Raw genomic sequence first — 23,098 nt, forward strand, 5'->3', positions numbered from 1 at the left:
TTAACTAAAATTTATGTTTGGGGGATAGAGAGACGGCTGATCGTCCATACTGCTCTTGCAATGAACCTGAGTTTTATTCCCAGCATTCATATGGGACAGCTCAACTGTCAATAATTCTAGCTTGGAGCTCATGGCTTCTACCTGCACATGCACCCACATGCAAAAGCCACACTTAGACACATGCATACACAAAGAATAAAATACTAACATTTTTGTTGAATGAATGAACAAAAGATGAGTGAATGAGAGGAGAGAGAGAGAGAGAGAGAGAGAGAGAGAGAGAGAGAGAGAGAGAGAGAGAGAGAGAGGCTTAAAGTGGACTACCATGAAAACACCAATCAAGGCAGGTATGAAGTTTAGCGTTAAGTTCCTTTTATGATTTACCAACTTTAAGATAATTGCTCATATCTTCTCTTTAAGAAGAAGAAAATGAAAGAACTTGTAGGCAACACTAATATTTGGAAAAATAATTACATAAAGAGCTACGGCAGTGCTAGCAAAAGGGAAATTAATCTTCAAGCTTTCTTGGGATGGTGCATGGCTTTGCCCATATTAAGTGTAATGGTTGTTCCTGGAAACTTAACCTCAGACTTGGAGAACAAGTGTCCAAACTACAGATAGAAGCTAAGGTATGCAGCTAGAGATACGAGCTCTGGGGGTACTGGTTAGTTCATATTGTTGTTCCTCCTATAGGGTTGCAGACCCCTTCAGCTCCTTGGGTGCTTTCTCTAGCATCTCCATTGGGGGCCCTGTGTCCCATCTTATAGATGACTGTGAGCATGGTCATTACTAGGAAGAGAGGCCCCTTGATATTGCAAACTTTATATGCCCCAGTACAGGGGAATGCCAGGGCCAAGAAGCGGGAGTGGGTGGGTAGGGTATCAGGGCACAGGGCAGGGGGAGGGTATAGGGAACTTTCAGGATAGCATTTGAAATGTATATAAAGAAAATACCTAATAAAAACAAACAAACAAACAAACAAACAAATAAATAAATAAAAAAGAAGCTAAAGTATGAAGGAGTGGTGAAGGTGACAACCATGGGGGCACAGTAAAGAACATACATGAGGAAGGTACAAGATGGAACAGTGGTGAATGGCTATTTGGTCATGCATACAGACATGGTGACAAAGAGTGGAAGAAGGACTGGCTCATCAGCTCCATGGCAAAGGATAATATATAGACTGAAAAGGATGCTACTTTTTTCACATTATCTAACATCTAGTTCTTTCATGGTCACAACCCCTAATCTCATATACATAACAAGTTTGTAAAGTCGAGGCTTGACAGATCTACAAGATAGACATTTATCATTTCATATTTCCTTGCTTTCTTTGCATTTCCTTTAGTTATAAAGAAACAAATATGTTTAATCAAAGACATGATTTGAGTCTGTACGTGTCAAGAGTTGTTTCTTAATATTTGCAATTAACTTTGAGAGACCTCAAAATTTTACCTGCCTATAAAAACGGTCACTCTCATTAAACTGCTATCACTCTTTCTGAGTCCTGGAAGCTGAAACTTATTCCTAGAGAACCATCTAGTCAGTTCTGCAACCTATGTTAGTGATCACCACAAGCCAGCAGTCACTACATTCAATAAAACCAGCAAAGATGTGTATCTCTAAGGCAGTGACAGAACTGAGGGTAGATATCTCCTGTGACCTATGTCCAATGGCTATTTTCCTCTAACTTCTCAGAAGAAGCACACAGCTAACTCAGTATCTTATGGTTAAGAGGGTGTGCTGGGTTCCAAAAGAAGAAAAGAATCCCCGCTGCCCTTACCTCCTCCTGTTCCTAAGGCAGAAGAGCCTGCAAAATTAGAGTTTTGATGCGACTCCTTCCGGTGGATGGTGCTTTTACAATTTGGCAATTTCTTGCAGTGAGTCAGATTGCTACAATCTTATCATTTTCAAAAAACTCATCATCACTTGTTCTCTCTGTGTAGGTATTTTTAGTTATAGGAAAACCTCCTTCTGCTTTTAATCTCACACTGGGGTAGGGTTTCACATTTCACTTTTCAAGCACACTTCCACAAAAGAGAAATAAATGGACACTCTGAATCTCTCAGAACCAGAATGCTATCATAACTATTTAATCTGTTACCACTGTAAACTCAAGAGCGTGTAGAGAAGCATTTTTTCTCTTACACTAAACTGCTGTTAAATGTAATACTGAGTTTGTATTGTTCAGGCAAGGATCAGACAAAGAGCTTTTGAATAGTCTTTGCCATCATAGTCTGTTTGCTTAAACTAAACAGAGAAATAGTATTTTACATCTACAAAAGTATAAGTATGATGTATGTGTAATATTTATACATGTACATATGTATGTGAGTATGTGTATCTATCACATATCTATGTTAGCATCATCTACTGCTTCATTTATGTCTCAATATATCCTTTATCTATAATCCTTTTATATTTATCTTGCATTTTAATTATCAACCATCCATCTATCCATCCTTTATTCTATTCCTTTATCATCTATCTATAATCTATCTATAGATTATAGATAGATGATCAGCATCTATCAATATATAATATTTATTAACTTAAAGTTTTCCTGAATACAAACTATGTAAAACAGACAGGAGGAACTTCAAATAAAATATTTGACCTTTTGTTAGATATAGCAAAGCCTCAAGTATGCTTGATCTATTCCTTAGTCATCCTATAAAACCTAGAGTTTTATGCCTTTACAACTACTAAAATAATGAAGTATCTCTTTCTCATTTACAACTGTGACTCAAGCATAGCTGTATGGGAAGTTTAGAGGTATAACAGAACATCTGTTGCATGTTTTAGTGAGCTTTATTGGCTAATCAGAGGCGGGGAGTGTGTAATTTGATACACACTCCCCTGCCTTTGCTGGGGACCACAGCCCTTGCTACTGGTTTAGTCCCCCAGATCCACTTGCCCATTGCTCCCGGCTTGGCCACCAGCTACTGCCCCGCCTTTGCCCTCTGATGAAAAAAACTTCAAACGGGTTTATCATTTTAGAACTTGTCAGAGAACACAATTGCTGGGCGAAGAATCTCATATCCTAATCTTAACAGCTAACAGCTAGCTCCTGCCTACTTCCTTGATTTGGCACAGGCTGTAGGCCCTAGGTTCCCCGAGGAATGGCTGCTGCTTCTTCTCCTTCCAATGCATAGCTGCAAAAGCCCTTTCCCTTTCTTGTCTCTTCGCCCCACCCCCCACCCCCCAGAAGTCCCACTTTTAGCCTCTGCCCAGCGATTGGCTTCTGCCTTCTTAATTGATCAAATCAAGAACCAATTAGGGAACCACATTTTAGTATCAGCTCCTCCCATAGCAAGGAACTATTGTAGTTTGCTCTCACATAAATGAGAAAGACCAGTTAGGATTATGAAGCAGAATTAAATCACCGCAAAACGTGTTGTTCAGTTTGCAGGATCACTATGACAAAAAAACCTAGAAAACTATAATTATTGGATCAAATTTGGGCTCTATGAAAGTAGATTTATTATGTTTTTTTTTTATTTGATTTGTTTTGAGGCCACGTGTAGGCGTAGGTTTTCTAAACCTACTTTATTTAGGGTTCTAGAATGCTTCAACCTCCCTTCTAACCCACTGACGAGAAGTAGGAGAAAAAGGCTCATAGGAGAAAGGGGGGTTGTGGATGTGTTTAGAAGTAGTTCTTTGTGGTGATTTCACTCCTTGTTGTTATGATACCAGCAGTCAAGTCCAATAGGAAACACCAAACACAAATCAGTAGAAGCGGCTTGATCCAGCAGAAACTGCAAAGTTCTGCCAAATGGGCACACGTTATGAGAAGCAACAAGAAGCAGGCGGGAAGTGTTTCTCTCTAGGAGGTGAGGCGAAGTGTTGTGTAGCTAGCAAAGATCAGCAGAGATCAGGGATGCAGTGCAAAGCTTTGTAGTACAAGAGCATCATTTGACAGTGTGGTTCTACTTACACTCTTTCAAAACATCATGTGCTAGCTCAAGCATCTGCTCTAGCAAGACATCACATTCCCTGTCAAGTGTCTGCTTCAACAAAACATCCTCTCTTTCATATGACAGCTTCCAGAAAAAAAAATCATGTGACACAGTTGAGTTTCCAAAGAAATTAGAAATTTCTACTTCCATAGGGTGTCTTGTACACTTATATAACAGCTAGACTTGAACTTGCTATGTTGGAGAAGATGATGAACTCTTAATTTTCCTGGCCTGGCAAGATAGATGCAGTCAATCTCCCTCCGCCTCTGCCTCTGTCTTTATCTCTCTTCTCTCTGTCTCTCTAGCTCTCTATTTGCCTCTATCTCTGCTTTTTTCTTTTTTTCTTTCCATCTTGACTGCCTAGATTATTAAAATCTCATGGTTGATATTCAGATTTTTAATAAGCCTGCATATTTCTCCTGTTTTTCTGAAACAGACTCTTTTTCTTTACTCACCTCATAAAGAAAATGGTCATGGGTTTTGTTTTTTTGTTGTTGTTGTTTGTTTGTTTCTTGAAGTGTTTCTTAATTATCTAGAGTACATGACCCATATTTCCCCATGCAGAAGATGTCATATTTACAAAAAGTCTCAGAAATAAACTTTTGAATCACAGCATGATGGCAAATATCAGTCTGGGTTCTGCAGGCAAATAGAAGTTGTTAGCTTTCCTTTATGTCTTGGCTGTTTGAATCTCAGTTCTGTAGCCTCTGCCTTTATTTGTTGCTTTTCCAGAGAAAATTAATATCCTCCTTGCTGTTTGAATCACCTTTTGGCAAAAATCATTTCTTTACTTTATACTCTGAAGAACTGTTATTTTTTTCTTTAGGGTTTCTGGCACAACAGGAACCATGCATTTTCTTTCCTTCAGCTATCATCTCTGGCATTAGCTATAAAAGATCTGTGAGGGTGGATTTCTTATTTTGATTTTAAATTTTATTTATTAATAGTGTGTGTCTTTGATGTATATCTCTTTCTCTCTCATCCACTGTCTTGTCTTTCTCTTTCTTCGTGTGTGTGCGTGTGTGCATGTGTGCGTGTTTATATGAAAATAAGATATGCATGTGATATGATACATATGTGAAGTCTACAACACAGGATTCTTTTTTTTTCACTTTTTTATTAGATATTTTCTTTATTTACATTTCAAATGTTATCCCCTTTCCTAGTTTCCCCTCTGAAAATCCCTTATCCCCTCCCCCCTCCCTCTGCTCCCTAACCCACCCACTCCCATTCCCAGTCCTGGCCTTCCCCTATACTGGGGCATAGAACCTTCACAGGACCTAGGTCCTCTCCTCCCATTGGTGATTGACTAGGCCATCCTCTGCTACACATATAGCTAGAGCCACATGTCCCACCATGACAACACAGGATTCTTAAGTCTTGAGAAATGTGTGAATGTGATAAAAATCTAACAGTATCAAATTGTTTAGAATGGTTTTCTGGTAAGGAAAATCTCATGTAAAGCTTAAAATTACTGCACAGAAGGTCAGAAGCATGATGTCTACTGAGATAGACACACCCACCCTGATGACTGCACTGAGCTCTAGACACACAGAGGGGAATCTTAGCAGTGAGGAAGTTACAGGGATTCCTAATGGAAACCGTGACTGGTACAAAACATAAAGCCCTCATCAAAGTGCTAATAACTTTACATTTTTTTCATGGATAGTAAAAAGAAAAGCAAACCAACAAAACCATTTTTTTATTTGAACAGATTTCATAATAGTATTCAAAGGAAAATATTATCACTCATTTACTTATTTCCTTGGGGAACAATTTCTTTTGTTTTCTCTCCTTTTTTTGTTGGTTTCTTTCTTTCTTTTTGATTTTTTGAGACAGGGTTTCTCTGTGTGGCCCTGGCTGTCCTGGAACTCACTCTGTAGACCAGGCTGACCTCGAACTCAGAAATCCTCATGCCTCTGCCTCCCAAGTGCTGGGATTAAAGGTGTTCGCCATCAACACCTGGCTCTGCCCCACAGTTTAATTGTGGCCTATGTACTTCTCAACCTCTGAGCTCATTTACGGCAGTTTTTTTTTTTTTTTTTTTTTTGAGGCAGGGTCTTCCTATGAAGCCCTCTGTCTAGTGATATAGCCATCACTGTCCTGAAATATACTGTGTAGACAAGGCTAGCCTTGAACTCACAGAGATCTTCCTGTCTCTGCCTCCCAGTTCAGGAATCAAGGGTGTATGCCACCATGTCCTGTGCACAATAAATTTATGCAAGAGGCATAAATATGACAGATGGAATTAGTGGTATGCAAGAGCAGTGACTCAAGTTAAAATAGTGTCATATAAAGCTGGGTATGGTGGTGCACACCTTTAATCCCAGCACTTGGGAGGCAGAGGCAGGCGATTTCTGAGTTCAAGTCCAGCCTGGTCTACAAAGTGAGTTCCAGGTCAGCCAGGGCTATACAGAGAAACCCTGTCTCAAAAAACAAAACAAAACAAAAGAAAAACAAAAACAAAACAAAACAAAAAAAGTGGCATATAGAATGTTAAAATAACTTATAAATCAGGATCCACTCAGGGCCTATATAGTTTGACAATATGGTATACACTACTTTTTAAACCCAGTGCATAGTAAAGAAGAGTAAACCAACACAAATGCTCCCACTATTTGCTTAGCATCTATGTGTTTGATAAGGAGGTAAGAAGTAGGGATCTGTTCTGAGCAATGGCAACCACTTCTCTCTGTAGATGTTTTGGGTCATTGATACATTCAGTCAATGGCTGGGTGTATTGCTTATACAATTCCTAAGATCTGATGAGTCTGTTTAGTAAATTTATTAGTTTTTAATATTTCCTTAAATGAGTGTTCTGGTTAGCTTTGTTAATCTGACATAAGCTAGGGTCATCTGGGAAAAGAGGAGCTTGATTGAGAAAAATTTCTCTATCAAATTGACTCAGAGCAAGGCCTTGAGGCCTTTTCCTGATTGAGGTGGAAGGGTGTAGCCCATTCTGGCTTCATATCTGGGTTCTATAAGAAAGCAGGCTGAGCAAGCAATGGAGAACCAACAAGCAAAGGAAAGCAGCTTTCCTTTATGGCCTCGTTTCAGTTCCTGTCTCCATGTTCCTGCTTTGAACTCCTACTCTACTTCCCCCATAATGGATTCTGACCTATAAAATTTAATAAACCATTTCCTTCCCAAGTTGCTTTTGGCCGTGGTCTTTGTCATAACATCAGGAAACCAAACTAAGTCAGAGAGTTTCTGTGCAAACACTGATATGTTCAGACATATTCTATAATGGAAATGATTTTTTGAATAATTTGCTTTTCACACTTATTGTACTTATTTGAGCAGAAGTCTAAAGTTTTGTCCCTAAGCAACTCCAAAGATATAGATATAGACATAGATATAGATGATATAGATATAGAGATATAAATTAGAATCAGGGTTGGATTATTCTGATTTCAAACTTTGTAGATTAGAAAGTAATTACCCTAATCAGTGAAACAGGAAATAATAAATTCTTCAGTTTTTCAGTTCAGCAGTTAACTAATTAGGAAGAGTTCTGGGTCTGGTTAAATTTAGAAGGTGTTACAAAAGTGTCCAAAGCAGCGAATGCTAAGGTGCAGAAGCTGAAAACTATTGAATTTTACATTTGACTCACTGTGTCATGGCCATGCACTTTTGATTATGCTAGGCTTTATCCCTTGAAAGAATTGTCTTTCTATCTTAGAATTCCGAAACAAGTATTGGCGCATTAGGTATAATAAATATTTAGTCGCTGTTTTTCAAAATACCAAGTGACATTATTATGTTCTGTCATCAGTCGTAGGAGGTACAGAGGAGGTCAAACTTGATCACTGCAGAGAGAGTTACATGTGTATACACAGCACAACTTATGCCAACAATGTGTATGTGTTTCAGCAGATTAGCAGGATACAAGTTTGCTGCCTGCTGGTGGTGTGGTATTCATGCACTACAGACAAATACTCCCATAAGAGAGGAGTGTGAATTACATTGACCTCATAGATACACTTTTGAAACATTTCACTTATTTAAAAAGAACTTGTGTGAATTTTGAATCCAATTAAAAATGATCATAGCTGGGGATGGTGGTATATGCCTACAGTTTCAGTACCCTGGAGGTTGGAGTAGGTTATGAGTTTAAGGTTAGCCTGGATAGATATTGAGTCCTTGACTAAAAAAGATTGTCAGTAATAATTTCTTATTTTCCATCTCTCAGCTGTTTTGATTACTTATTAGCAGTAATAGAAGTTCTCATACTTTGGTGTTTATGAGACTTGCCAGGAATATTTACTAAAATATGAGTTCCTTGTCTTTGTATCATGCGTTTGGTGAATGTAAGATAAAATCTGGACAGATATAAACAAAGATATGGATTTTGTTTACATGAAACAAATATGTAGCAAAAACTTTGGCTTTAGGGAGCAAGTCCTTGGAAAAACCTCTTTAAAAGCAGTAAGATGTTCAGTAAATCCTGGTTAGATGGATGACTGAAAAAGTTGGCATCTGGAGTTGAAAGAAACAAGAGCTAAAGTAGAGACTATTGAATTCTTGCAGTATGATGATCAGTAGATGCATGTTCCTTTTTATGAAGTGTATTCCTCTTAATTAGGAGAAAAAGTAACACTCTGACCCATAATTGCTCCTGTCTGAAAGAATCACAGGGATAAAAATAGAGAGGGGCCTGAGGGAAAGAAGACCCAGCAACAGTCCCAAAGTGGGATCTGCCTCAAGGGGTGCTCCCAAGGCCTGACACTATTACTGAGGCTATGGAGCGCTCACAAAAAGGGACCTATCATGACCGTACTCCGAAAGACCCAACAAGCAGCTGACAGAGTTAGATGCAGACATTTGCATCCAACCAATGGACAGAAGCAGCTGACCCCTGTTGTTGAATTAGGGAAGACTGAAAGAAGTTGAGGAGAAGGGCCATCTTCTAGGAGGACCAGCAGTCTCAATTAATCTGGACCCCCAAGATCTCTCAAACACTGGACCACCAAACAGACAGCATACCCAGCTGATGTGAGGCCCCAACATAAATACAGTAGAGGACTTCTGGGTCTGTGTTCATTCAGAGATGATGCACCTAACCCTCAAGAGACTGGAGGCCCCAGGGAGTTTAGAGGTCAGGTGGGGTAGGGGGTGCAGGCATCCAAGTGGAGATGGGGTGGGATGGGAAGGAGCTGTGGGATGTGGAGCAGTCAGAGGTGGATGGGGGGTGGGAAATGAAATATGGGATGTAAAAATAAATTAAAAATAAAATAAAATTTAAATAATTAAGAATTGTAACAACAAAAATAACAAACCACCACACACACAAACACACATTCACACACTCACACACTCACACGAAGGGCATTTGGTTGGGCCCGTAGAATACAATACAAAGAAGATCCTAACATAATCTAGATATTTAGGTTTAGATGGCTCATAACTATGTATCTCTATTGTAACAAATGTACTAAGGCTACTGTATATTTGTGGTAGGGAAGCCAAGAGTTTGAGGTAGTTATGTGGGACCATGCATTCCATTTAAACCTGAAAGTACTCCTAGAAAAGTTTATTAAGGAAAGCAATTAAGTATTTGATAATAAAAAGGAAATTGAATAAGATAAAATGAGAAGAAATCAATATAATCAACACTGTTCACCCAATATTTGTCAAGCTAGTATCAAAAGTATCACCATGGTTGAGAACACTCTTTATGTTTGTTTACACATAATGCTTTTAAAGAATTATTTGAACTTATTTCTATAATTATTAAAATAAGATCTTCCTACTTAGAAAAGTGTTGAAATATGACTATCAATAATCAAGCATGAATCATCTTACAGACATTGCTCAAGAGTTTATCTTGTTATAAATTAGGGAGCCTGTGTGTGTGCGTGTCTGTGTGTATATGTATGTGTGTGTGTGTGTGTGTGTATGTGTGACAGAGCTGCAGGGGGAGAGAGTCTACCAAGGAGCTTAAAGAATACTTTTACTAGAATGAGGAGACATGATATAGCAACAGTCATTCATGGTTTTACATCAAGCGTGATAAGACAGAAAGAAAGAGCACACAAGAAGGCAAGCTTCTCAAAGTGGGTCTCATTCAAATTCAGCATCTCATTTTATAGGGAAAATAACAATTTTCAGTTTGTATATAGTGTAAGTATCTAAATGACTTAATGTAGAATACTGTATGGTAACCTCCCTCAGAATCATGTAGTCAGCACAACTAGCAAATGTGAATTGTTTGATTTTAACTGTTGCCAGCATTTCCATCCTCTATTTGGTATTACAGAGATGCAGGATATACCTCTATTTTGCTAGTAAGCCATTCCCATGTATGTTAATATACACATATAAATGTACATATAAATGTATATATAAAATTATACATACTTCATTCGCATAGTTTACAAATAGAAAAAGGATGACTATACCTAGACAGGGTTTGTGTTTTTCCCCAGTTCTCTCTGTTGGTGTGGAGAATATCACTTATAGTATTGTACGTGACCTTTATGTCCATGTACTCTCTGGACAAAAGTTCTGGATTAATTGGCTCAGTGTAATCCTTTTCATAAGTCTGCTTAGTACTAGAGTGCAGGGCAGTGATTTTATGTATTAATATATTAAGAAACCATCTAAGCATCTCATTAAGATGCATCTTCTGAATTGGTAGGTAAAGTGCAGGGCCTATGTCTTAGTCAGGGTTTCTATTCCTGCACAAACATCATGACCAAGAAGCAAGTTGGGGAGGAAAGGGTTTATTCAGCTTACACTTCCATACTGCTGTTCATCACCAAGGAAGTAAGGACTGGAACTCAAGCAGGTCAGGAAGCAGGAGCTGATGCAGAGGCCATGGGAGGGATGTTCTTTACTGGCTTGCCTCCCCTGGCTTGCTCAGCCTGCTCTCTTATAGAACCAAGACTATCAGCCCAGAGATGGTCCCACATACAAGGGGCCTTTCCCCCTTGATCACTAATTGAGAAAATGCCTTATAGCTGGATCTCATGGAGGCATTTCCTCAACTGAAGCTCCTTTCTCTGTGATAACTCCAGCCTGTGTCAAGTTGACACACAAAACCAGCCAGTGCAGCCTGTGTGCATGAACTGTTTTGTTTCCTGGTGGTGCACTCACTACAGCAGGTGAACTCAGGTCCTCTCTCATACTGATCTTATAAGCAATATCCAGTTTGATCTTTTCATTTTTAATTTTAGTTAATATAACATGATATAATAGTCTTATTGATTATTTGAGAAGTCTGTACAATATATTTTAATCATATTCACTCCCTATTCTCAGCTCCTCCAAGATACATGCCTTCCAATGCTCCAAGCCATCTCAACTTTTTTCTTTTCTTTTTTCTATTTTAAAGAACCCACTGTGTTCAGTTTGTATTGTTCATATACTACTGGGTATGGGACCATCTACTGCATCATAGTCTACCTACTGGGGGTCACACTCATAAAGAAAACTGATTCCCTCTCTCTCATGAATTGTCACTAGTTCTTCAGTTAGGGCTGGAGGCTTATGAGCTTCCACCCTCTCAGACCGGAATGTTGATGAGCTTGATCTTGTGCAGGTGTAGGTAGCCATAGCTGCTGTGAGTTTCTGAGTGAAGTAGTTCTGTAATGTACAGAAGACAACGTTTTCTTGTAGTCCTTCCTAACCTCTGACTGTTGGTCTTTCTACCCCCTCTTTCATGATAGATACTTTTATGTTTTACACTTTGTATAAGCAATTGAATCTCTAGAGATAGGAAGAATGTCTATTGACTATGCATGCTGTAAGGATTTACAAGTTATTTCCTTTCTGCCTATGAGATGGGGCCAGCATAAGAAGCTTACAGGTCTCAGCTAACAATCACACATGCTGTAGTTTATGGTGACAGTGGTGTGGGCCATAGAGACAGGACACTAGCTCTCAGCACTGTTACCTTCAGCAGCCTGAGAATTCCCTTACTCTTTTACTGAACCTTGACTTAGGCCAAACCAGGATTCATGACTGATGCAAAAAAAAAAAAAAAAAAAAAAAAATCAGTTCTAAACAGTAGGAAGCAGAGTTGGAACTTATATGGACATACATTTAAAGATAACATTTAGGACAAAGGTTAAGAGTGAGTAAGATGCTCCAAAGAAAAGGAGATTTCTCAAAAAAGAGTCACACTTTGTTGTCTATAATAATCACATAGAATTTTGGTGCAGTTTGAAGCTGTTTCTTTAAAGGACAGCTAGGAGTCCTAAAGAGTTCACCTGAAAAGAATACAGCTAATAAGGTCCATGTCTAAGTTCTAGAGATGCAGACACAGGAAAACAGAATGGTTTCATTTGTTTGTTTGTTTGTTTGTTTGTGTTTTTTTTGCTGTAAACAAAGTGATGAGATCTGCTTGATATTTCTAAGAAACGTCTGGAGAACGGAATTAATCTCTGCCCACTGTCACGTACATTTTAGCCTCAAGCCTGTCACTGCTATTTTAAAATAATGTAGCTCTATGTGAAAGGGAGTATTACCTGTATGTTGTCAGCCTTTATGGCAAATGTTAATTGTGTTGGAGTTTCTCAGCTTTAGTCAGACTGCAGGCTAAGGGTCCTTAGCCTTCTTTTATCCCCTTCTCATGTCCCCTTAATTTTCTCCATTTTCTACTCCACATTTGTATGATGTGAGTAAAAGAGATTGCTTACACTCAGGTAGGAAATGTAATCATTATGGAGAAGACTGCTTTCTTTCTTCAGAAAGAATTAAGGAGAACAGAATTGGCTCTTGGTTGTTTTAAATAGCAGATTGAGTGCTTCTATGCTCATTTAAAAAATAGTAAGATGACAATCTAGTGCATTGGTAATTAAGATAGACAATTTGATGTATTTGAAGGCGATTTCTGTATTTCTGTGGAAGTGTTTGTGGTGTTCAGATTTTCAGAAAACTTTATGACTAAGCTTTTCATAGAAAACGCAGAATACCTTATGTTATTGCTTTGTCTGTAAATACATTTAGCACAAAAAGGTTGATCCATGAATTCACTGAAAAAATATGTATATATCACAAATTTTCCTGTTGGATGAATGCTCTGATGTGGCAAAAGCACTTTACAAAAGAGCTGCTCAGGGGAGGGGAAGGGAAAGGGAAGCCGAGAGAGAGAATAATGGGGAGAAAAAGACAGCATCAGCTGAGGAAATCCACTGTGGAGGAAGGAAATGTGTCCAGCTCTTCAACCTTGCAGGTAGCATGTTTGTCTGCCGCGGGAGCACATTATTTGTTCTTTTTCCTCTGACAGTGAACTAAAGAATGCATTGTGGGGAAAACCCATCCTGACATATGACACAGTGCAAAGGCGGATCACAGCATGAGGCAGCATCAAGGAGGTGACATGGCCTTGATGCACTTAGGCACAGCAAGGGGGCTACGGAGTGGCTCTTCCAACCAAAGCCCTGGTGCAATTTGCACAATTCTTCTGAGAGCTCCCAAAGAAGCCCCAAGCCCCAGTAAACCCCGCCAAAGAGGAGAGCAAAGACCTTGCCCCCTGCCAGGAGACACACAAAAGGAGGCAATTCAAAGGGGGCTTAGTTAAAAGGAGGGAAAAGTATACACAAATATTAGAGGGGAACTGGCATGGGCTTTAAAGAAGAGTAATGGTATGAATAGGAGCAAAGGGGGTGGGAAGAAAATGGGAAGAGTTCTGGGACCGGATAGCAAAGTGAAGATCAGAGAGATGTGCTAAACATTCTTCTCTCCCTCCCTCACCCCCCCTCCCTCCTTCCTTCCCTCCCTCTTCCCTCTTCCTGCCTTCCTTTCTTCCTTTCCTTTGGGAATGCTGTAAGAAAATCTGATTATTTTGAAATTCTTTTTTTCCTGTGACTTTCATAATTTTTAAACAAATCTCTGTGTCCAAGTGAAAGCTTACATTTTTTTTAAAGGGAAAAGAAAGAAAGAAAAAAATCTGCGAGAACCCACTTGATGTTCTCCCTGAACCAGGCACAGCCCCATCCATTTCCCTTGCTGCTTCTTATACTATTCCATTTTATTCATGGAGTTTATATTGCAATCTTTTTACATTGTGGCTGTATATTGATTATTAATCTTTCACTTGTCCTTTCTGGAAAAGGACTTAAGCTTTTATTTTACTGTATATCTTAAGGAAAATCAGTATATCTAGTGGGTGCTTTTCTTTCTTGCTCCACAAAGAATTCACATTATACAAATGTTAGACACTTAGAAAAAAAATTGCATTGATGTTTAAAAATCCTGGAGCATGCTTCAGATTGAAGATGACCATTGTTCCCCAGAGCTGTCAATAGCTCTTAACACAGCTCTGGGTCATGGCAGACAGAGTTTACTAAGATTTAATAAAGGGTTAAAGGGCTAGGACAATAAAAACTGTTAACTGATTTTATTTTGATTCACCTCATTATCTGCTTATCTTGAAAGCTAACCCAAACTACTGGACAGTAGTCTTAGAAAGTGTTCTGCTGTTGTGAGGAGACACCCTGAATAAGGAAAGTTATGAAGAAAAGCATCTAATTGAGCTTTCTTACAGTTTCAGAGGTTTACTTCATTATCATGGTAGGGAGCTTGGTGGCACACAGGCACACATGGAACTGGAGAAGTAGCTGAGAGTTCTATAGCTGGATCCACAGGCAGAAGGAAAAGAAAGACACTGGACTTGGAATGGGCTTTCTTGAAACCTCAAAGCCCACCCTAGTGACACACTTTCTCAAAAAGACCACACTCCTAATCTTTTCAAATAGTATTCCAACTTTATATGCCCCAGTACAGGGGAACGCCAGGGCCAAGAAGTGGGAATGGGTGGGTAGGGAAGCAGGGCAGGGGGAGGGTATAGGGAACTTTCGGGATAGCATTTGAAATGTAAATAAAGAAAACATCTAATAAAAAAAGAATCGAAAAATACATAAGGGATTAAAAAAAATAATACCAATCTCTGGTGACCACGTATTCAAATGTATGTGCCCATGGGGACCAGCTTTATTCAAATTTACTGACTCCACTGCACATGTAATCAAAAGAAAGTGTTGAAGCTTTCTATTTAAGTTACAGTCTCACAGGATTTCTTTATAATTAATATTTTTTACTTATTTCTCTCAAATCAGATTACTGCTGATAACACCTGTTCTTCATATTGTAAGGGAGTCATTGATCTACTCAAGAATTTGAAAAAGTATAGACAATGGAAATATATGAATGTTTCCTTGTGGTTTGAGGAGATATTTGAAATTCTGAACAATTATGCTTGGATCCTTTAAGGTACTTGGGCTATAGACCAAGAGCTCATAACAATGATATATATAGTCCCTGAGTCTTATAGCCACATGAAGCCCAGCTGTAGTCTGCATTGCGTTTAGTGTCCAAACACAATGTGAATTACACCTTAAGTTTAGTGGCAGTGTCGAAGTTTGCACTGTGGTTTCAAGACTCCTTGCTACTAGAGCCTGGCCTATTTGGAGCTATATTCTATGTGAATTACTCTTTTTCCCCTCTGCCATTAGGCAGTCAGAATATCTGGTGGTGTAAAAACTGTTGAAGCTTCAAAACTTACTGAGTAAAGGAATCAACTTAGCAGGCAGAACAACCCACTAATTTCTTTATAAAATAACTATGATCTTGGCTAGGTCAGTTCATTTTCTCAGTTCTAGTTTCCAGGTGAAAACCACAGTTATTGATATCAGGCTATGTGTTAGCTACATGCTTAACCTTTATTCTTCCCAATGTCCCCAAGGAACAACTTCTGTCAGCCTGAGTGTATAGTGGAGAAAAATAGGTTCAGTGCGGTGGAGAGGGCTTCAGATATGTCCAACTCAAGCTCCCAAGTTTACTTTCCTACTCACAATTTTTCAACGCTTACTGTGTTAAATGAGGCCTTAGGACTCTGGGATCTGGGACAGTCCAAGATTGTGTAAGAAGACACTGGGAATTTTTCTTGACTAGTAAATTTTCTATCTCATTTTCTTCTCTACTTTAAAATAGTTTAACTCATGTATAAATGAGATATAACAAATTGAACATTTCAAAAAAGTGTATTTGTTTCATTGTAGATTTTTAAAAATACTTTATTGAATTAAAAGGTAGACTCTTATTATGATTTTTATTTCCATAATGAATAGTAACATGTAGCATATGTTCATGTGTCTATTATACCATTCATATATCTTCTAAAATGAAATGTCTGAACCCTTTTTGCCCATTTAAAACACCCTTTTACGTTTAAAAGCTTTATTGTTTATATTCCTTGCATATTACAGTGTGCAACATAAGGCTATTTTCCATACTAGTATATGAAAATATATGCTTCCTATTCTGCAGTACCCCTCTTTTTTTCTGACCCCTTCCATCAGTTTGCTTTTGTTCCTCTAGGTATTTTCACTTCATATACACGTCCCTGATTTTGGGGCGACCTTACCCGAGATGAATAGCAGTGGGGATATGGAACCTGCAAAGGACATCTACTGTGGCCAGGCAAGACCCCTCAGTGGAGGGATAACGACACCAATCCACACACAAGACTTTCAATCTCACACTTGTCTTATCTACAATAAATGAAAGGACAACGATGAAACAGATGAAACAAGACTGAGGGAACTGCCAACCAATAACCAGCCCAACTTGAGACCCATTCTACAGGCAAGCACCAATACATGACACTATTAAAGATACTCTGTTATGTTTGCAGACAGGAGCCTAGCATAACTGTCCTCTGAGAGGTTGCACCCAGCAGTGGATGCAACTCAGGGACTCTCTCCCTCTCTTTTTAAAGTAATTAATTAATTTTTTTTTTTTTTTACTTATTCACTTTACATAGGACAACATGCTCCTGCCTACAAGCATAACAAAGTACCATTAATAGTATTAGGGATTGGTTGGCCATTCCTTCTGTCGTCAGGCTTTGCTCCCCTTTCTCCATGCCTGCATTATTTTTGTAGAAAGGGTAAATTTTGGGTTGAAAGTTTTGTGGATAGGTTGGTGTCTCTATTGCTCCATGCTCCGACGGGGTTCCTGTCTGGCCTCTTCAGGTTCCATATCCCCTATGTAGTGAGTCACAGCTAAGGTCATCCCCATTGATTTTTGGGTGCCTCCCTTATCCAGGTCTCTTTCTCATCCTAGAGATGCTCTCCTCACCCCTATCCATTACAGGTTTCCATGTATTTTCATGGCTATGTAACCGTCTCTCCTATTCGTCTTCATACCTGATCCCCATTCCTATTCCCTTCCCCATTCCCCCTTCCTCTCAGTTCCCTTCCTCCATCTGCCTCTTATGCCTTTTATTCCCCCTTGTAAGTGAGATTCAAGCTTTTTTGCTTGGGCCTTCCTTCTTGTTTAGCTTCTTTGCATCTGTGGAGTGTAACACGGTACCCGGTACCCGTGGGCATTTTCTTGATTAATTATTGAAGTGGGACAGTACATCCCACTGTGGGTGGCAACACCCCATGGAAGATATTCTTGGGTTGTATGAGGTAGCAGGCTGCACATGATCTGGAAAGAAAGCCAGTAGCATTTCTCCATGGCCTCTGCCTCACTTCCTACCTCAAGTTTTCTGCCTTGAAATTTTCCTTGCATTCCTTCAATGAAAGACTGTAAATTTAGGTGTGGTGATTTTTACAGCAGCAGAAAAAAGTAAAACCATATAACTATATCAATCACATCTATTTTTTCTGCAATTAGAACTATTTTTATTGCTGAAAAGATTTTGTTGCCTCTACAGAACATTTTCTTTATTCATTCCTTTATTTTATATGTCCAGGTTGGTTCCAAATCTTGGTTTCTGTGACTAGGTATTGCAATAAACATTGATGTGCAAGCATATCTTTGACTTCTTAATTTGGTCTTGTGGGTAAATACCCAGGAAGGGTACAGCCAGGTAATGTGGTAGGTCTACTTTTAGCTTTTAAAGGAAAAATCTAAATGGAGTCTAGAGTGGCTGGATGAATTTACATTTCCACCAGAATGTAAGGGTTCCCTTCTCTTCTCATCCTCATCCTCATATATTGTTTCCTAACAGATTGAAATTCTGTTAGAATGTTGAGAAAAAAAACCTCAATGTCGTTTTAATTTATAATTCTTTAATGTATAGAGAAAAACCTGAGTTTTCTCCATCCAATGGCTAGAAGTGGGGCTTTGCTCCTACCTTCTTTTGTACATGTTGAGATTTTTGATTGGCTTGAGCTTGTGGAGGTCTTGCAAATGTCATAGTAACTATAAGTTCATATGTGCAGCTGCACTGGGAAGTTAGGAAATCGTTATTCCTTGAAGTTACCCAGCACCTCTAACTCTTGCAGGGTTTTTTTTTTTTTTTTTTTTTTTTTTTTTTTTGTTTTTTTTTTTTTTTTTTTCTTAGAATACTCTTTCTTAGAATCCTCAACCTTCGTATCAGAATTCTCCTGTCCAATCACTTTAAGTATTAATACAACAAGGAGTCCTGTGACAAGGAAAAGGGNATTTTTGATTGGCTTGAGCTTGTGGAGGTCTTGCAAATGTCATAGTAACTATAAGTTCATATGTGCAGCTGCACTGGGAAGTTAGGAAATCGTTACTCACCCCCACTAAAGATCTCTTCTTCCCCTTTCAGGATTCCTTTCTAATTTCATGTTTTTTTTTTTTTTTTTTTTTGTTGTTGTTGTTGTTGTTCTCTCTTTCTTAGAATCCTCAACCTTCGTATCAGAATTCTCCTGTCCAATCACTTTAAGTATTAATACAACAAGGAGTCCTGTGACAAGGAAAAGGGAGGTGGAGCAAAGAGTTTCAGAGACAAGGACAGAGGAGAAAGAAGGAGAAGAAGGAAGGAAGATGGAACAGAAAGAAAACCCAGATACTGCATGGCTTTAAAGAGCCACAGATAGATAAATAATATAATAAGAGGACTGAATAATTGGGATAACTTGTCTAATCTAGATGGGCAGCTTGTATCATTACCAATTGGCTCTGAAATTATTGAGTGGGCGGATGCATAAATTGCTAGATTTCCCCCCATGATGTAGTCTACCACTTTGCTTAGATGATGATGTTCTTTCTTGTGCAGAAGTTCATTGAAGTCCTATTCATTAATTGGTGTTAATGGTGCTATGAACATTTTATTCAGTTGTGAGAGTGGCCAACCATGTCTAATTTAATTTAAAGCCCATTCCATGAGAAGAAATTCATACCTTGAGACTAGATAAACAAGAGACTATATAGACCTAGAGGACCAAAGAATAGATAGACAAAACAGGGTAAAACCAAATATTACTGGCCTAAAATAATGTACCAATAAAATGACTCCTAATGATATTCTGCACATTTATTGATGCCTTATCCAGTCAGCATCATAGAGGCTTCCTCTGTCAGAAGATGCAAAAAGATGCAGAGACTCACAGCTAGACATTACATGACAAGAGAGTTGAAATGCAATGTCTCCATCAAATTCCTCCCCTTAGAGCTTGGAGAATCCTATGAAAGAGCAGACACAGCATCAGGGTCATGTGTGCTGTGGTGCCTTATTGAAGATATTTTATTGTTATTCCTATTTGATCCATGATGTTGGTAAGGCTTTCCTATGAACTTTTTATATGACGTTTTCCAAACAAAAAAGCCCAGGTCCAGATGGATTTAATACATATTTTTATCAGACTTTCACAGAAGAGTTAAGGCCAATACTCCTTAAATTATTCCACAAAATAGAAACAGAAGGAACGTCTCCTAATTCGTTTTATAAGGCCACCTTTACCCTGGTATCTAAACCATGTAAATACCTACAAAGAATGAGAATTACAGACTAATTTCCCTTATAAACGTAAGTGCAAACTTTTCAGTAAAATACTTGCAAACTTAATCCAAGAACACATAAAAAGATAATCTAATGAAGACATAGGGGTGTGTCAACACAGTCAGTAAATATAATCTTATATAATAGCTTTAACTTTAGTGCTTTCTTTAAATTTATTTATTGATTTATTTACACTCCATATTTTATTCCCCTCCCAGTCCAGCTTCTGACTGTTCTACATCCCATTCCTTTTCCCTGCCCACATCTCCAGGAGGATGTCCCCACTTCCCACCCCAACTCCACCAGTCCTCTAAACTCCCTTGGGACTCCATCTCTTGAAGATTGGGTGCATCATCTCTGAATGAACACTGACCTGGAAGTCCTCTACTGTATGTGTGTTGGGGTGGGGGCTCATATCAGCTGGTGTATACTGCTTGGTTGGTGGTCCAGTGTTTAAGAGATCTCAGGGGTCCAGGTTAATTGAGACTGCTGGTCCATCTATAGAGTTGCTCTCCTTTCAGCCTCTTTCAGCTTTTTCCTAATTCAACCTCAGTGGTCAGCAACTTCTGTCCATTGGTTGGGTTCAAATATCTCTATCTGACTCTTTCATCTGCTTTTTGGGTCTTTCAGAGGGCAGTCATGATAGGTCCCTTTCTTTGTGAGCACTCCACAGTCTCAGGAATAGTGTCAGCCTTGGGACCTCCCCTTGAGCAGGATCCCACTTTGGGCTTGTTTCTGGACCTTTTATTCCTTAGGCTCTTCTCCATTTCCACCCCTGCAGTTCTTTCAGACAGAAACAATTATGAATCAGAGTTTTGACTGTGGAGTGGCAACCCCACCCTCAGTTGATGCCCTGTCTTTTTGCTTGAGGTAGATTCTATAAATTCCCTCTCCCTACTGTAGGGCATTTCATTTAAAGTCCTTCCCTTTGAGTCCTGAGAATCTCTCACCTGCCTGGTCTCTGGTGCATTCTGGGGGATTCTCCCAATCTCCTACCTCCTGAGGTTGCCTGATTCCATTCTTTCTGCTGGCCCTCAGGGCTTCAGTCCTTTTCCCTTATCTAATAACAGATCTGGTTCATCTCTTCCTCTCTTTATCCACTTTTCCTTTCAGGTACCCTCCTCCCTCCCCTCTTGTGATTACTTTCTTCTCCCTCCCAAGTAGGACTGAGGGATCCTCACTTGGGCCCTTCAGCTTGTTGACCTTGTTGAGTTCTGTGGACTGTATCTGTAGGGTTTTGTTTTAGTTTTAGTTTTTCCTAATATCTATTTATTAGTGACTACATACCATGCATGTCCCTTTGGGTTTGAATTACCTCACTAAGGATGATATTTTCTAGTTCCATCCATTTACCTGCCAAACTCAGGCTTTCCTTGTTCTTACTAGTTGAGTAGTATTTCATTATGTAAATGAACCGCATTTTCTGTATCCATCCTTCTGTTGTGGGACATCTGGGTTGTTTTCAGCTTCCAGCTATCACAAACAAGGGCACAATGACATAGTGGAACATGTGCCCCTGTGGCATGGTGAGGCATTTTTGGGTATATTCCCAAGAGTATTGCTGGGTCTTCAGGTAGATCTATTTCCAATTTTCTGAGGAACCTCCAGATTGATTTCCAGAGTGGTTGTATCAGTTTGCAATCCCACCAGCAATGGAGGAGTGCTCCTCTTTCTCTACACCCCCACCAACATGTGTTGTCACCTGAGGTTTTGATCTTAGCCATTCTGATTGGTGTAAGGTGTAATCTCAGAGTTGTTTTGATTTGCATTTTTTTTTTTTTGATCACTAAGGACTTTGAACATTTCTTTAGGTGCTTTTCAGCCATTAGAGATTCCTCTGTTGTGAATTCTCAGTTTAGTTCTATACCCCATGTTTTGATTGGTTTGTTTGTTTGTTTTTCATGGTTAGCTTCTTGAGTTCTTTATATTTTTGATATTAGCTCTTCATCAGACGTGAGGTTAGTGAAGACTCCCCCCCCCCCCATCTTTAGGTTGCTGGTTGTCTTAATGAGTATGTCCTTTGTCACAGAAGCTTTCCAGTTCCATGCTGTCTCATTTCTCAATGCTTGATCTTAGAATGTGAGCCACTGGAGTTCTGTTTATGAAATTCCCCCATGTGACAATGAGTTCAATGTTCTTATCCTCTTTCCCTTCTATTTGATTCAGTGTATCTGGCTTTATGTTGAGGTCCTTGATTCACTGGAACTTGAACTTTGTGCCGGGTGACAAATATGGGTCTATTTTCATTTTACTATGCACAGACAACCAGTTAGATCAGCACCATTTATTGGAGATGCTTTCTTTTTTTCCATTGTATATTTTTGGCTTCTTTGTCAAGTTCAAATGTCTGTAAGTGGTTGGTTTTCTTTCTGAGGCTTCAATTATATTCCATAGATCAACATGTTTGTCTCTGTACCAATATCATGCAATTTTTATCATTATTGCTCTGTAGTAAAGCTTAAGGTCAGGGATGGTGATTCCCCAAGCTGTCCTTCTTTGTTCAGAATTGTTTTTGCTATTCTGGGTTTTTTGCATTTCCAGATGAATTTGAGAATTGCTCTTTCCATGTCTTTGAAGAATTGTGTTGGGATTTTGATGGGGATTGCACTGCATCTGTAGATTGCCTTTGGAAGGATGGCCATGTTTACTAAGTTAATTCTGCTAATCCATGAGTATGAGAGGTCTCTCCATTTTCTGAGATCTTCGATTTCTTTCTTGAGAGATTGAAGTTATTGTCTTGTTTGGTTAAAGTTACCCCAAGAGATTTTATATTATTTGTGGCTATTATGAAGGGAATTGTTTCTTTATCCATCTGTTTATCATTTGTGTAAAGGAAGGCTACTGACTTATTTGAGTTAATTTTATATCTGGCTACTTTACTGAAGTTGTTTATTAGCTGGAGAAGTTCTCTGGTAGAATTTTTGGGGTCGCTTATGTATACTGTCATATCATCTGCAAATATTGATACTTTTATTTCTTCTTTTCCAATTTGTATCCCCTTGATCTCTTTTTGTAGTCTTATTGTTTTAGCTTGTACTTCAAGTACTATATTGAATAGATATGGGGAGAGTGGGCATCCTTGTTTTATCTCCGATTTTAGTGGGATTACTTCAAGTATGTCTCCATTTAATTTGATATTGACTGTTGGTTTGCAGTAAATTTCTTTTATTATGTTTAGGTATGTGCCTTGAATTCCTGATCTCTTCAATACTTTTAACATAAAGGGGTGTTGTATTTTGTCAAATGCTTTTTCTTTTCTTTTTTCTTTTTATTAGGTATTTTCCTCATTTACATTTCCAATGCTATCACAAAAGTCCCCCATACCCTCCCCACCCACCCCCTGCCCACCCACTCCCACTTTTTGACCCTGGCGTTCTCCTGTACTGGGGCATATAAAGTTTGCAAGTCCAATGGGCCTCTCTTTCCAGTGATG

This window comes from Mus caroli, chromosome 4 (genome assembly GCF_900094665.2).
Source record: "Mus caroli chromosome 4, CAROLI_EIJ_v1.1, whole genome shotgun sequence".
NCBI lineage: Eukaryota > Metazoa > Chordata > Mammalia > Rodentia > Muridae > Mus > Mus caroli.